This window comes from Cupressus sempervirens, chromosome 1 (genome assembly GCF_028749045.1).
Source record: "Cupressus sempervirens isolate cs-2001-9-10 chromosome 1, ASM2874904v1, whole genome shotgun sequence".
Lineage (NCBI taxonomy): Eukaryota > Viridiplantae > Streptophyta > Pinopsida > Cupressales > Cupressaceae > Cupressus > Cupressus sempervirens.
Genome location: NC_143118.1, coordinates 311945760 through 311957983, shown reverse-complemented (window position 1 = coordinate 311957983; position 12224 = coordinate 311945760). Strand labels below are relative to the sequence as shown.

The 12224-nt window shown below is 37.1% G+C and overlaps 1 pseudogene; it reads left to right on the top strand.

The window, feature by feature from the left end:
- The first annotated feature begins 7025 nt into the window (after positions 1-7025).
- The window catches only part of LOC149577358 (S-adenosylmethionine synthase-like), a 68898-nt pseudogene continuing 63699 nt past the window's right edge, over positions 7026-12224 (top strand).

The window sequence follows — 12224 nt, the reverse complement described above, 5'->3', positions numbered from 1 at the left end:
ATATTAAATGAAGAACCATTCACTAAAGTTCTCAATAAGTCGTTCAAAAGGAAGAGGAAAATTGTTGAGGGGTAGCCCATCTCTAGTGCTATTAAAAATTCATGAAAGGACATTCCTTACTATTTTAATATACTTTATAACAACTCCAAATACTAGCAACCCAAATAATGCGCACACATAGTTGGAATGTGAGAGGCTAGAGATGCCATATAGAAAATTTATGGTTAGGAAATGGTGTAATAATCTCAAGATGAAAGACATCAATGTTTTCAAGAAATTAAAATTGTTGGTTTCCAAGCTTAAACCATATTGAAACTCCTATGGGACCAATCTAGTGGTTTTTAGTCTAATCATACTAGAAGTAAGTGAGGTATTTCTATTTTAGCTGGCTCTCAATGGCTTGATAAAATTATTACAAATAGTGTATCCCCATGCTATAGAGCTCTCCAAATCACCTTTAAACTTCTTGATATTACAATTAAATTTGGTAACATATATGCTCCTAATGATTATAGAGACAAATGGTGTATGCCCATGCTAGAGAGCTCTCCACATTAGCTTTAAACTTCTTGATATTACAATTAAATTTGGTAACATATATGCTCCTAATGATTATAGAGACATGCGATGCTTATGGGAATGACTAACCTTTGGGTTCCCTAAAGAACATTAGATTTTTTTTGGGGATTTCAATATGGTAGGAGAAACAAAGAAGATTAAAATGGAGGTAATCTACATTAATGAAAGGGGAATGAACTATTTTTCTAGTTCAACTTTAAGAGGAATTTTAGAATTGCCAACCCTTGAAAATCTAAAAAAGGTTCCTATCTTGATATCTGACTTACACAATTTAATTATCAAGGAGGTCAACAAAGAGTCTACTATAGGTTGGACATCATTTATGTTGAGAACTCTATTTTTTCTTTCCAATCTAACTCTAGAGAAGCCCCTATTCATGTCTCTCATGCATCCATTTGAGATCACTACCTAATCTATGCAAAAAGTGTGTATTGAAAAACCCAATGATAATAATTGTAGAAGAATTAAAGGAACATTCAAACTTAAGACATCTATAATTAAGGATGAGGATACAGATGGTACCATCCAAATGGTAAACAATTTATATAAATTTTGCAATCAATGTTCGAGACCTAAAGAGATGTGGCATAAATTTGTAGATTGGTGTAGGACAATCAAATCTACCGCACGATAGATCATGATTTATTTGGCATCACATTCCACTATTACTTTTTTGTAACTTTGGGTGACAACTAACTCCAACCAATGATAAGCCACATAAATCTCAGCCATGTGGTTAGCCTAGGAGCCAAGATTAAGAAAATAAACACCCAATATCACACAACCATATATCTTATGAGATTACCTCCTCCCACTCAACCTACTCTATCAAGGGATGAGCCATAAGATTTTAGTTTGACCCAACTAGGATCAAGTGGGGCCACGTAACCATGTTTCTTACTCCCATAATGTGTGACTTATATTTGAGAAGGAAACAAGAGAGACTCTAGCTTCTAGAAATGGTGTAATCCTCTAAAGAAGGATGGATCTTATGAGTAATATGTGTTGTTCATGATTTACTTTATGTCATTGACTATGGAAAGAAACAAAGCTTTCTTTTAGATAACTTTATTCCAAACAATTTGTTAGCTAATAGATTTATGGTTTGCTATTTTGGCCATAAACTTAAATTGAAATCTCCCACACCACTGTGACTAATTAGGATGATTCAACCTTTAGATTTTAATCAATTTACTTTCCATAAAATCTATATGATTTTAATATTTTGCGAGAATTGAAAAAATAAAGATGTAGTATTATAGTTCAATGCAACTTAATCTATGATTTTTTGAGAAAAAAATGATTAATAAGGTGTAAAATAATTGTCTATTAAAAATAATATAGAATAGAAATATATAAGTTTACAAATGCAACAAACGTGTTCTCAAATAACTATAAACATGAGATATGACACAAAATATTTCAACATTGTCAATCCTATCCTCTAGATCCGGTCAACGTAAGAAAGTTATACATGTACTTTAATCATTAATGTTTACCTACTTATTTTATTATTTAGATGTATTTCTTAGTATTATATATAATGCATACACCTAAAAGACATTAAAGATGAATTGCTTAGTGTGAAAAAATGATTTTTTGGATTGGTCATAACTTCCTATGAACACATTCCATATTCTCTCTCAAATCCGAATACGTTGACAATTAGACCTAATTTTCTCTAAAAAAGGCTTATTTTTGTCATGGTCTAGGTATTCGACCAATAGACCAAAAGTTTTCCAATTCAAAATTCGTACTTCTCACAAACCCATTGCATAGTGAGTGCAATTATTAGCTTTACATACGGTTGTGGCAATATTCGAGTGGATAGTACTAGTGGTAAACTATGATGGTGTCACTAGAAGAATCTATTCTAAAGGATGAGAATGACGGTCACTGCACAAAAGTAAAATAATGCAACCGCATTGGAAAACATTCTGTCAAATTGAACTTAATGGCAAGCACTGGGATCACATTACCATCGACGAGTAAGGACGCTATGTTCTCTGGCTAGAAGAGATAAAAGCAGTCTTCAGCTTTAACGTGACTAAAGTCATCTAAAAATGGATAACAAATCTACCTTAGTCGCTTCTTCGAAGCTTGGGAAAGGGGTAACGCAGTCACAGCCAGAAACAAGCTCGAGCAACTTGATCTGCCAAGCTTAATTCAAAAGAAGACCTTGGAAGGAAGAACATGTTTCCATATGGTAGTAATTGCAGGCGATCAAGGTTTTCATATCTTAATATCCACTCTTCTCTAAGTTAGAAGCCCATTTTCCCCTTATTTCTCTTGTTTAACCACTCTTATCTCATAAAACGCATATTTGTTGCGGGATTTGGCAAAAAGGCTACAGGAATCGGGTCATTCTCTTTCTAAACTCATTTTTTGTAATTTGCAAATCTGTGCCTTATTTGTTTGTCCTTCTTAAATTCATGATTCACGCAGGTTTAATCAACATAATAGAAAAAGTGGATGAAAGAGGAGACATGGCTTTGCATTTAGCCGTGAGAAAAAACTGCGTGGATCTAATGAAACAGTTGGTAGATTTGGATGCCAATTTGTGTGAGTATGCAAATAATGAAGGAGAAACTCCACTAAAATTGGCAGTAAGCTTCGTATCCAAAGGACCTGTAGTGTTTTTAATAACTCGCACATCAAATGCCCTGCACTACATTGTGGAGCTTAACCAAGTAAAGCTAGTGGAATATTTAACTAAGAAAATGGTAAACTTGTTACAGCTTATCAATAAGCCTTACTGCCCTCCAAAAAATCGTCCAAATAATGAAGGTATGTTGAAATATTAAATACGATAGGTTTGCTCCTGGCCAAACACTCACATACTAACTTGAATACGGGTAGTTGAGGTGAGTTTGAAATTTCAGAGGGAAACATTTTTGGAAAGAAGACAAAAAGGAATGATCTGATCCATTTGACCAATTAGTGGAATCAAAGAAAAGGATTGAAGCAGTTGCAGAGAAATAAATCGATTAGCAGATCAGAGTAAAGAGTTCAGAAGACAGAAGGGTTTCAGCTTTGTGAGTTGCACATGTTGGATCTTTTGTCATTCTGTAAGTTATTTTTGGTTCTACCTGTGAAGAAGTGAATGCTCCAGGCATTGTTGAATGCAGCCATTAGAGTTGTAAGTTTAAGTTTTAAGTTTTATTAGGTTGAAGATTTTAGGGTTTTCTGGTTGAAGCCAAATGCTCCCAGATTTTGTAATAGTTTTAATCATATTCGAATAGAAAGCAAGCAAGAAACCAAACAAACATATCTTGTTGCTATCACTCTTCTTCTATTCATCATTACATGTTTTTGATTAAGGAAAATAGGTTTTGAAGGGTTCTTGAAACCCTATACAAAGCTTAAGATTTTCAATAAGCACTATAGCAAAGGAACAACAGACTAAGAAGGATCTAATTATCCCCTAAGAAGAGAGGTAACCATTGTGACAAAAGAGCCTATCACCAACAAAAATAAACATTCAACTAGGAGCCAAAGAACCCAAAATTGGACTCCACCTCCAAAAACCAAGCACTACAATGGAGCTCACGATATGCCATTTGATTTAGAGCCTCCCAAACTCGACCTGAGAATCATATCTAGTGGATGAATAGAGGGCTTAGATTTCATTCTTTTTACAGTAATCCATCCATCCTCCACCCTTACTGCCTCACCAAGCCCAGCCCTAGAAGAGTCAGAGAGGAGGTCGGGAGAAGCAGAAGCACCCAACATATCATTCTCCCTAGGAGGAACTGAAGAAGACAGGCCCTCACTAGGGCAATGAATAGCAGCCAAATCAGAGATAGGAGATGGGACAAGATTCTGACCCAAAGGCTAGTCATCCTTAGCAACCAATGGCCCCAAAGTAGCGTTAGTTGGGAGAGGGCTAGCCACAGGGGGAGAGCCATTCGCAGGATCCAAGGACACATCTAGAGAATTATGCACTGTATAGTGCTCGGAGGAGGCCCCAAGCCATCAAGAAGGAGGTCACCTTAGCTTGGTCTTCACATTAAAGAAACGAGCAACCATGTGACCTGTCATATGAAAATTCCTATAGCAGAAGGGGATACCTTCATAATCCAGTATTTGAGTCCAAGAGCCCCGCGAAGAGACCAAGAAAATTCTCTCTGGGAGGCCCTTTGAGACATCCAACTCAACAAGAATTTGAGCACACATCCAATGGAGAACATCATAAGTAGTCTAGTCTACAAACAAAATAATTTCAATAGCGTGCCCCCTAGATTCCAAAATAGAGTCAAGCCAAAGAGGCATAGGGAGATTCAAAAGCCTAACCGAAATAAGAATCTTGTTGAAGGACTCCGTGAGCAAGTCAAAATCCATATGCCATGGTGTGGCTATGAGTGGGTAACAATCTTGCCATCAGAAACTATCACACAGAATAGTCTTCCTATCTTCAATAGTTTCAAACTTGACAATGAAGAATCCTTTAGCATTCGAGAAGATCTGAACACCATGGTTTAAGATTGGTTCCCAATGCTCGGAGATCCAAGCATGGAGATTAGAAAGAGAGGGCCAAAAACCCCAGAATCAAAAAAATAGTAGCTAGGGCAGAGAACTCCTCTACCATACTAAAAAATTCATCAGCAATATGTTAGTCTAAAATAGCCCTTGTTGGGCTAGAGATACTCGCCAGAGAGGCCTCTCGGGGATGAGAAGGCCCATAAGAGAGACCCACATGAGGAATATCACAATGCAAAATGACCTCAAAGGCAACCATGTTAGCAAAGGAAGAAACCCTTCCCCATGGATCAAAAACCATAGGAGGGGAACTCGTAGAAATGGTACTAGCCACAATAGTAGCATTAAACACGAGAGAGGCCACCGCAGAGGCACTAGGTGGAACCAAAATAGCACTAGCCACAAGAGGTGTTGTAACTGAAAAAATGGGATAAGAGGGAAGATGAATGCTACCAGTAGAGGGCATGAGGGAAGCCCTACCCCTCGTAACAGACCCTGAAGGCACCAGAGGAAAATCCTCAGCAGCATGCTCATAGGCAAAAATAGAAGCTTGGGAGAGATCCACGAGATGCGTGTAGGGAGATTTGAAATTTCATAGGAGTAGGAATCCATAGCAAGTTACTTTCCTAACTATCTGCTACAAATCATTTTGATTTAGACATAAACATTACAAAAACATTTCCTTTCTATACAAATGTTAACTATGATTTTAAAAGGCAGGGACTACAGCTCACTAAGAGCTCTTGTTTTGTTATTTGTGTCATGCTTGATATGCCTTTCATCTTTGATTTTCCAAACCCGACTTCCAAAATTTCTATTAAGTTCACTCAACTAGCCAACTATGGGCCCCACGCAAGCCTTATGTTGCCTTTAAAAGGCTTATGTCTCTTAAGATCACTATATTAGAGAAGATTATTGTTGAAATCTTCATCCTTCAGCTCTCTGTGTTTTAATAGCAGTTTGTCACTCTACTCACTTAGTCTAGACTTGATTGAGTTTCCTCTCTGCAGACCCTACCGAGCTCACTCAGCATTATCATGTGTCAAGTTGCCCATGTGCTGAGTTCACTTGATGTCTTGTTGTGCAGAGCTAGCTCGACACTATCTTCCTACCACTTGGCACTGCTTTGTGTCGAGCAAAACTGGCACTCAACAATAGTGGTTGCTAAGAAAAATTTTATGTGTTGTGAGTACACTTCTCACATGGTATTAGAGCTGTGAGGCCCCACATCCATAATGAGTTAGGGCATTTTCTTTTCTGGGATATCTGAAATGGCAGGAGATGCAAGTAAGATATGGCAGCAGCCACTGTCCTTTAATGGACAGAACTATGATACATGGGCAAAGAAGATGAAAACGATAATGGTTGTGAATGATTTGTGGGAGTTTTTGATCCATGGATTTAATGATGTTATAGTCCCAGCAATGTATGCTGCCCTCTCAAATCCATAAAAGACTCAAGTGAAAGAGTCAAGGAGAAATGATGCAAAGACATTAAGTCTAATTGAGGCATCAATGATAGAGACAGTTTTCCCCAAGATTGTAGCAACAAATTATGCAAAGAAAGCATGGGATTTCCTTGAGATGAACTTCGAGGGGATTGATAAGGTCAAAGTAGTAAAGTTATAGATGATTAGAAGAGATTTTGAGAACCTTCAGATGAGAGACAATGAACCTATTGTAGAGTTCAACTCACGAGTCTCCACTTTGATAAACTAGCTCAAGTCAAATGGAGAAGAATCTATAGAGAAAAGGATTGTAGAGAAGATAATGAGGAGTTTGCCTCAGAAATATGACAACCTTGTCATGACCATAGAGGAGGAAAAAGACCTCACCACATTGACCATGGATGTGAGTTGATGAGAACTTTTCAAACCCATGAGCATCGGGTTAATAGGTCAGCTATAACTTCCCAAGAGCAATCTTTCAAGGCTCAAGAGAATTCAATAGGTAGGGGGTGAGGAAGAAATGGCTCTAGTAGAGGCTCAAGAATTAGAGGTTGTGGAAGGAATAGTCAAAGGAATGCTAGTGCAGAAAGCTCAAGAAGAGAAAATAACCAAGATGGAACAAGCACCTCTTAAAATAGCTCTAGAGGAGGTAAGAAGAATTACAACTCCAACAAGAGTATTGCTGAATGCTACTACTGTCATAAGTATGGGCATTGTGCAAGTGAATGCTAGAAGAAATAGGGTGATCAGTCAAAGAAAAATGCTAATGTGGCTAAGGTGAACATGGGAAATGCAATCAATCCCACAACCTTCATCATGCATAACATTGGTGAAGAAGGGAGCCTGAGATATGGTACCTGGATAGCGGTTGTAGCAACCACATGAGTTGTAATGAAAGTTTATTTTCTTTCATTGATAAGACTTTAAACTCTGAAATTAAGATGGGAAATAATGGAACAATTCCCATAATGGGCAAAGGATATATCATGCTCTACACCAAGCAAGATGAGAAGAAAGAGATACAAAATGTGTATTTTGCCCCTGATATGAAGCACAACTTGATGAGTGTTGGAGAACTCATTCAAAATGGATACAAAGTGCTAATGGAAAATGAAAAATGTGTCATTCATGAGAGGGATGGGAGTAATAGATTACTTGTAGCAATCAAAATCACAAAGAACTAAATGTTCCTGTTGAGGATAGAGACATGTTTCTCCTCTCAAGTTAGTGTTGCACCTCCCAAGCATGCATGTACAATAGTACATCAGAAATCAGCTTGTAGGAGCATGATTGAAGACCTCTCCAAGCTTTGGCATCTCAAGTATGGACATCTTGGCTTTGCTAGTTTAAATTTTCTGTCCAAGAAAAGAATGGTAGATGGTTTGCTAAGCATTTTAGATTCATATGACAAGTGTGAGGCTTGCATATTGGGTAAGCAACATAGGCTTTCCTTTAATTCTAAAAATTCTAGAAGGGCTAGAGCACCATTAGAATTGGTGCATTCTGATTTGGTAGGCCTTATGCAAACTACTTCTATTGGGGGGAGTAATTATTTTATGACATTCATAGATGATTTCAGTTGTAGGACATGGGTGTATTTTTTAAAGAATAAATTTGAAGTATTTGAAAAATTTGTAGAATTTAAAGCCCTAGTTGAAAAAGAATATGGAAACTATGTTAAGGTCCTTAAATCAGATAGAGGAGAGAAGTATACCTCTAACATGTTTGTAAATTTTTGCAGGAAGAATGATATAAAGAAAGAGATTATAGCCAGTTATTCTCTGCAACAAAATGGAGTGGCTAAGAGAAAGAGTAAGACCATTGTTGAAATGAAAAGAAGTATGATGAAAGCAAAAGGGCTCCCAACTAAATATTGGAGAGAAGCTATAGCAATGGCAGTATACTTGATCAATAAGTGTCCTCCAAAATTAGTTCATGACAAGATACCTCTTGAGGCTTGGTCAAGGGGCAAATGGATAGTTGATCACTTGAGAGTATTTGGATGTGTAGCATATGCACATGTGCCTAAGGAACAAAGGCAAAAGCTAGATGACAAAGGTGTGAAGTGCATCTTCACAGGTTATAGCTCAGAATCGAAGGCCTATAGGATATATGATCCAATTGATAAGAAGATCATCATTTAAAGAGATGTGGAGTTTCTTGAAAATTGGTCATGGGATGGCTCGGTAGATGAATCCTCAGACACTTTAAGAAAAGTTCCTACCATTGAAGAGGAAGAAGATGACATTGGTGATCAACAAGAAGATGGAGCAACAAATATAGATTGCAGACAAAGGCAAAAAGACAAGCAACCCCTAACATGCTGAGCAATAGCTCCTAGCACTTCAAGATAGCTTCAAACTACTATGCAAAATAGTAGCAACAAAAATACTAATAATTCAGATCCCACTCTCACCTCCCTATTTTATCATAGTGATCCAATTTATTTTGAGGAAGCTATAAATGAAGAGAAATGGTGTAATGCCATGGATAAGGAAGTAGATTCTATTGAAAGGAAGGAGACATGTGAGTTAACTACTCTGCTTCCCAAGAAGCATGTAATTTGAGTGAAATGGGTTTATAAGACCAAGTGCAATACTGAAGAAAAAATAGATAGGCATAAGGCACATTTAGTGGTCAAGGGATACAAGTAGAAGTATGGTAGAGATTATGATGAGACATATGCCCCAGTTGCAAGAATGGAAATTGTGTGTGCTATCATATCAATTGTAGCCTAACACAATGGAACGTATATCAAATGGATGTGAAGTCCACCTTCTTGAATGGTGTATTGAAAGAAGAAGTGTATGTGAAGTAGCCACTTGGTTATAAAGTTGCAGGTGTAGAAAACAAGGTCTATTGATTAAAGAGAGCTCTATATGGGCTCAAGCAAGCTCCATGAGCATGGTACAATAAGATTGAATCATATTTGATGAGCAATGGCTTTAGCAAAATTGATGGTGAGCTGACACTATACATCAAGGCAGAAAATGATAATGTGTTGATTGTTGTATTGTATGTTAGAGAGTTAATTTTCATCAAAAATGACAATTTTCTAATTGGTGAATTCAAAGAGCCCGTGAAAAGTGAATTTGAAATGATAGACCTAGGTCTCTTGAAGTAAATTATAGGCATAGAAGTAAACAAATGCATGATGACATCTTCATCTCCCAAGAAAAGTATGCAAGATAAATCTTGGAGAGATTCAAAATGTAGTATAGTAAGGTAGCCCCAACACCAATAGTAGTAGGTCTAAAGTTGAGCAAGGAAGATTGCAACAAAAGTGTGAATCCAATGCTATACAAGAGTATGGTTGAAAGTTTGATGTATTTGACTGCAACTCTACCAGACATAATGCAAGCAGTTAGTTTGATTTTTAGATTTATAAAAACACCAAAGGATTCCCATTGGCAAGCGGGAAAGAGGACCCTAAGGTATGTGAATGGTACCAAGGGATTTGAAATTTTGTATACTTAAAAAAATGAATTCAAGTTGGTTGGTTACATGGATAGTGATTGGGCTAGAAGTTTAGATGATAGAAAGAGCACTTCCACATACATGTTTCATATGGGATCTGGTGCAATTTCATGGGCATTCAAGAAGCAACCTAATGTTGCTCAATCTACAGCAGAGGCTAAATACATAGCAGCAAATGCAACAACATGTCAAGCTATTTGGTTAAGGAGGATCTTGACAGATTTGAATGAAAGGCAAAAGGATGAAACCATAATTTATTGTGACAACATCTCCTCAATTGCATTGTCCAAGAATCTAGTCTTCTATGGGAGTTCAGCAAGTATATAGAGATTAGATATCACTTCATTAGAGAGTTGGTGGAGAATGGAGATATCAAAATGGAATTTTGCAAGTCAGAGTAGTAGCTAACAAACATTTTTACTAAGCCATTAGGCATTGGAACTTTTGTACACCTAAGAAAGTGTTTTGGTGTAGTTGATTTGGATCAAAATTGATTCTTGTTTGTTTGGCTCAAGACAAAGAGGGAGTGTTGAAATATTAAATATGGTAGGTTTTCCCCTAGAGCAAAATGCCCACCTACCACCCTAATGGTGTCATAGACTTGAATGCAAGTAGGCGAGTTTGAAATTTGAGAGGGAATTTTTTGTGGGAAGAAGACAAAAAGGAATGATCTGATCCATTTGACCAGTTAGTGGAATCAAAGAGAAGCTGCAAAGAAAAGTAGAGAGAAGGATTGAAGCAGTTGAAGAGAAACAAATTGATCAGCAGATCAGAGTAAATAATTCAAAAGACAAAAGGGTTTCGGCTTTGTGAGTTGCACGTGTTGGATCTTTTCCATTCTGTAAATTATTTTTGGTTCTACCTGTGAACCATTGATTGCTCTAGGCATTTTTAAATGTAGCCATTAGAGCTATAAGTTTAAGCTTTAAGTTTTATTAGGTTGAAGATTTTAAAGTTTTCTAGTTGAAGTTGAATGCTTCCAAATTTTGTAATAGTTTTAATCATATTTGAATAGAAAGCAAGCAAGCAAGCAGGCAAACATATCTTGTTGTTGTCACTCTTCTTCTATTCATTACATGTTATTTTGTATTAGAGAAGATCATTGTTGAAATCTTCATCCTTTAGCTCTCTGCATTTTAATGGCAGTTTGTCACTCTGCTCACTCAGTCTAGACTTCACTGAGTTTCCTCTCTGCAGACCCTATCAAGCTCACTCAGCATTGTCATGTGTCGAGTTTCCCAAGTGCTGAGTTCACTTGGAATCTTCTTGTGCCAAGCTAGCTCGACATCATCTTCCTACCACTCAACATTGCATTGTGCCAAGAAAAAATGGCACTTGACAATAGTGGTTGCTCAGAGAAATTTTATGTGTTGTGATAACACTTCTCACAAGGTAATTGCGCTATAATTCCCCACCATCTCATAGAAAGTGAGCAGCCAATTGTTCAGTAAGCTGAAACTACTTTGCACATTGTAGCAAGGAACAAATATGAGAGCGTGCAAAAATTTTTGGGTCTTAATGCCCCATCAATCTTCACTTTTCAATGTTATTTTTGTTTTCAATGGATTTAATTGACATTATGTTGTTTTCCTTTTCGTGGATTAAATGGTGAATTTACTAGTAAAAGTGCCTGGGGTGAACAAGCTTGCATGGAATAGTGAGGAGTAGACACCATTTGAGATTGCAAGAGAAGACACCGAGTACCAAAAATCATTTAGGATTATAAAAAAGATGGGAGATTTTGGAAGGAAGCATAAGTATTTCATGTACTGTGTACCATAGGTGAACCTTAAAAAGTACAACAATGCAAGGTCAATGGTAAACAAAGCCTACAAAGAGAGACACAATCTAGAGCTCATTGTGGTGGCACTTTTTGCCACCATGACATGTACTGCTGCCTTCATAGTCCTTGGTAGTTTTGACTCGAATGATTAGACTGGTGCTAAAGAGAATCTTGGGAGTGCTCTTCTTATATCCTTCACTTCGTTTAAGCTCTTCATTATTTTCAACTGCATAGCCTTCTTTCTCTCCCTCTTTGTTTTATCATTTGGGAGTAAGATGGTGTTCATGACCATCAACAATTTTGTTGTTTTCTACAACTTTGCATTCACCGCATAGGGTTTTATGTCCACAGTCTATGTGATGATGGCTCGTAAGGTAAAGACCTTCTCTTGGGTTGTATTGGGAAGTCTCATTGCTATTACTTTGTGTGGCATTCTCGCATTTGTGTGTCAATCGATAC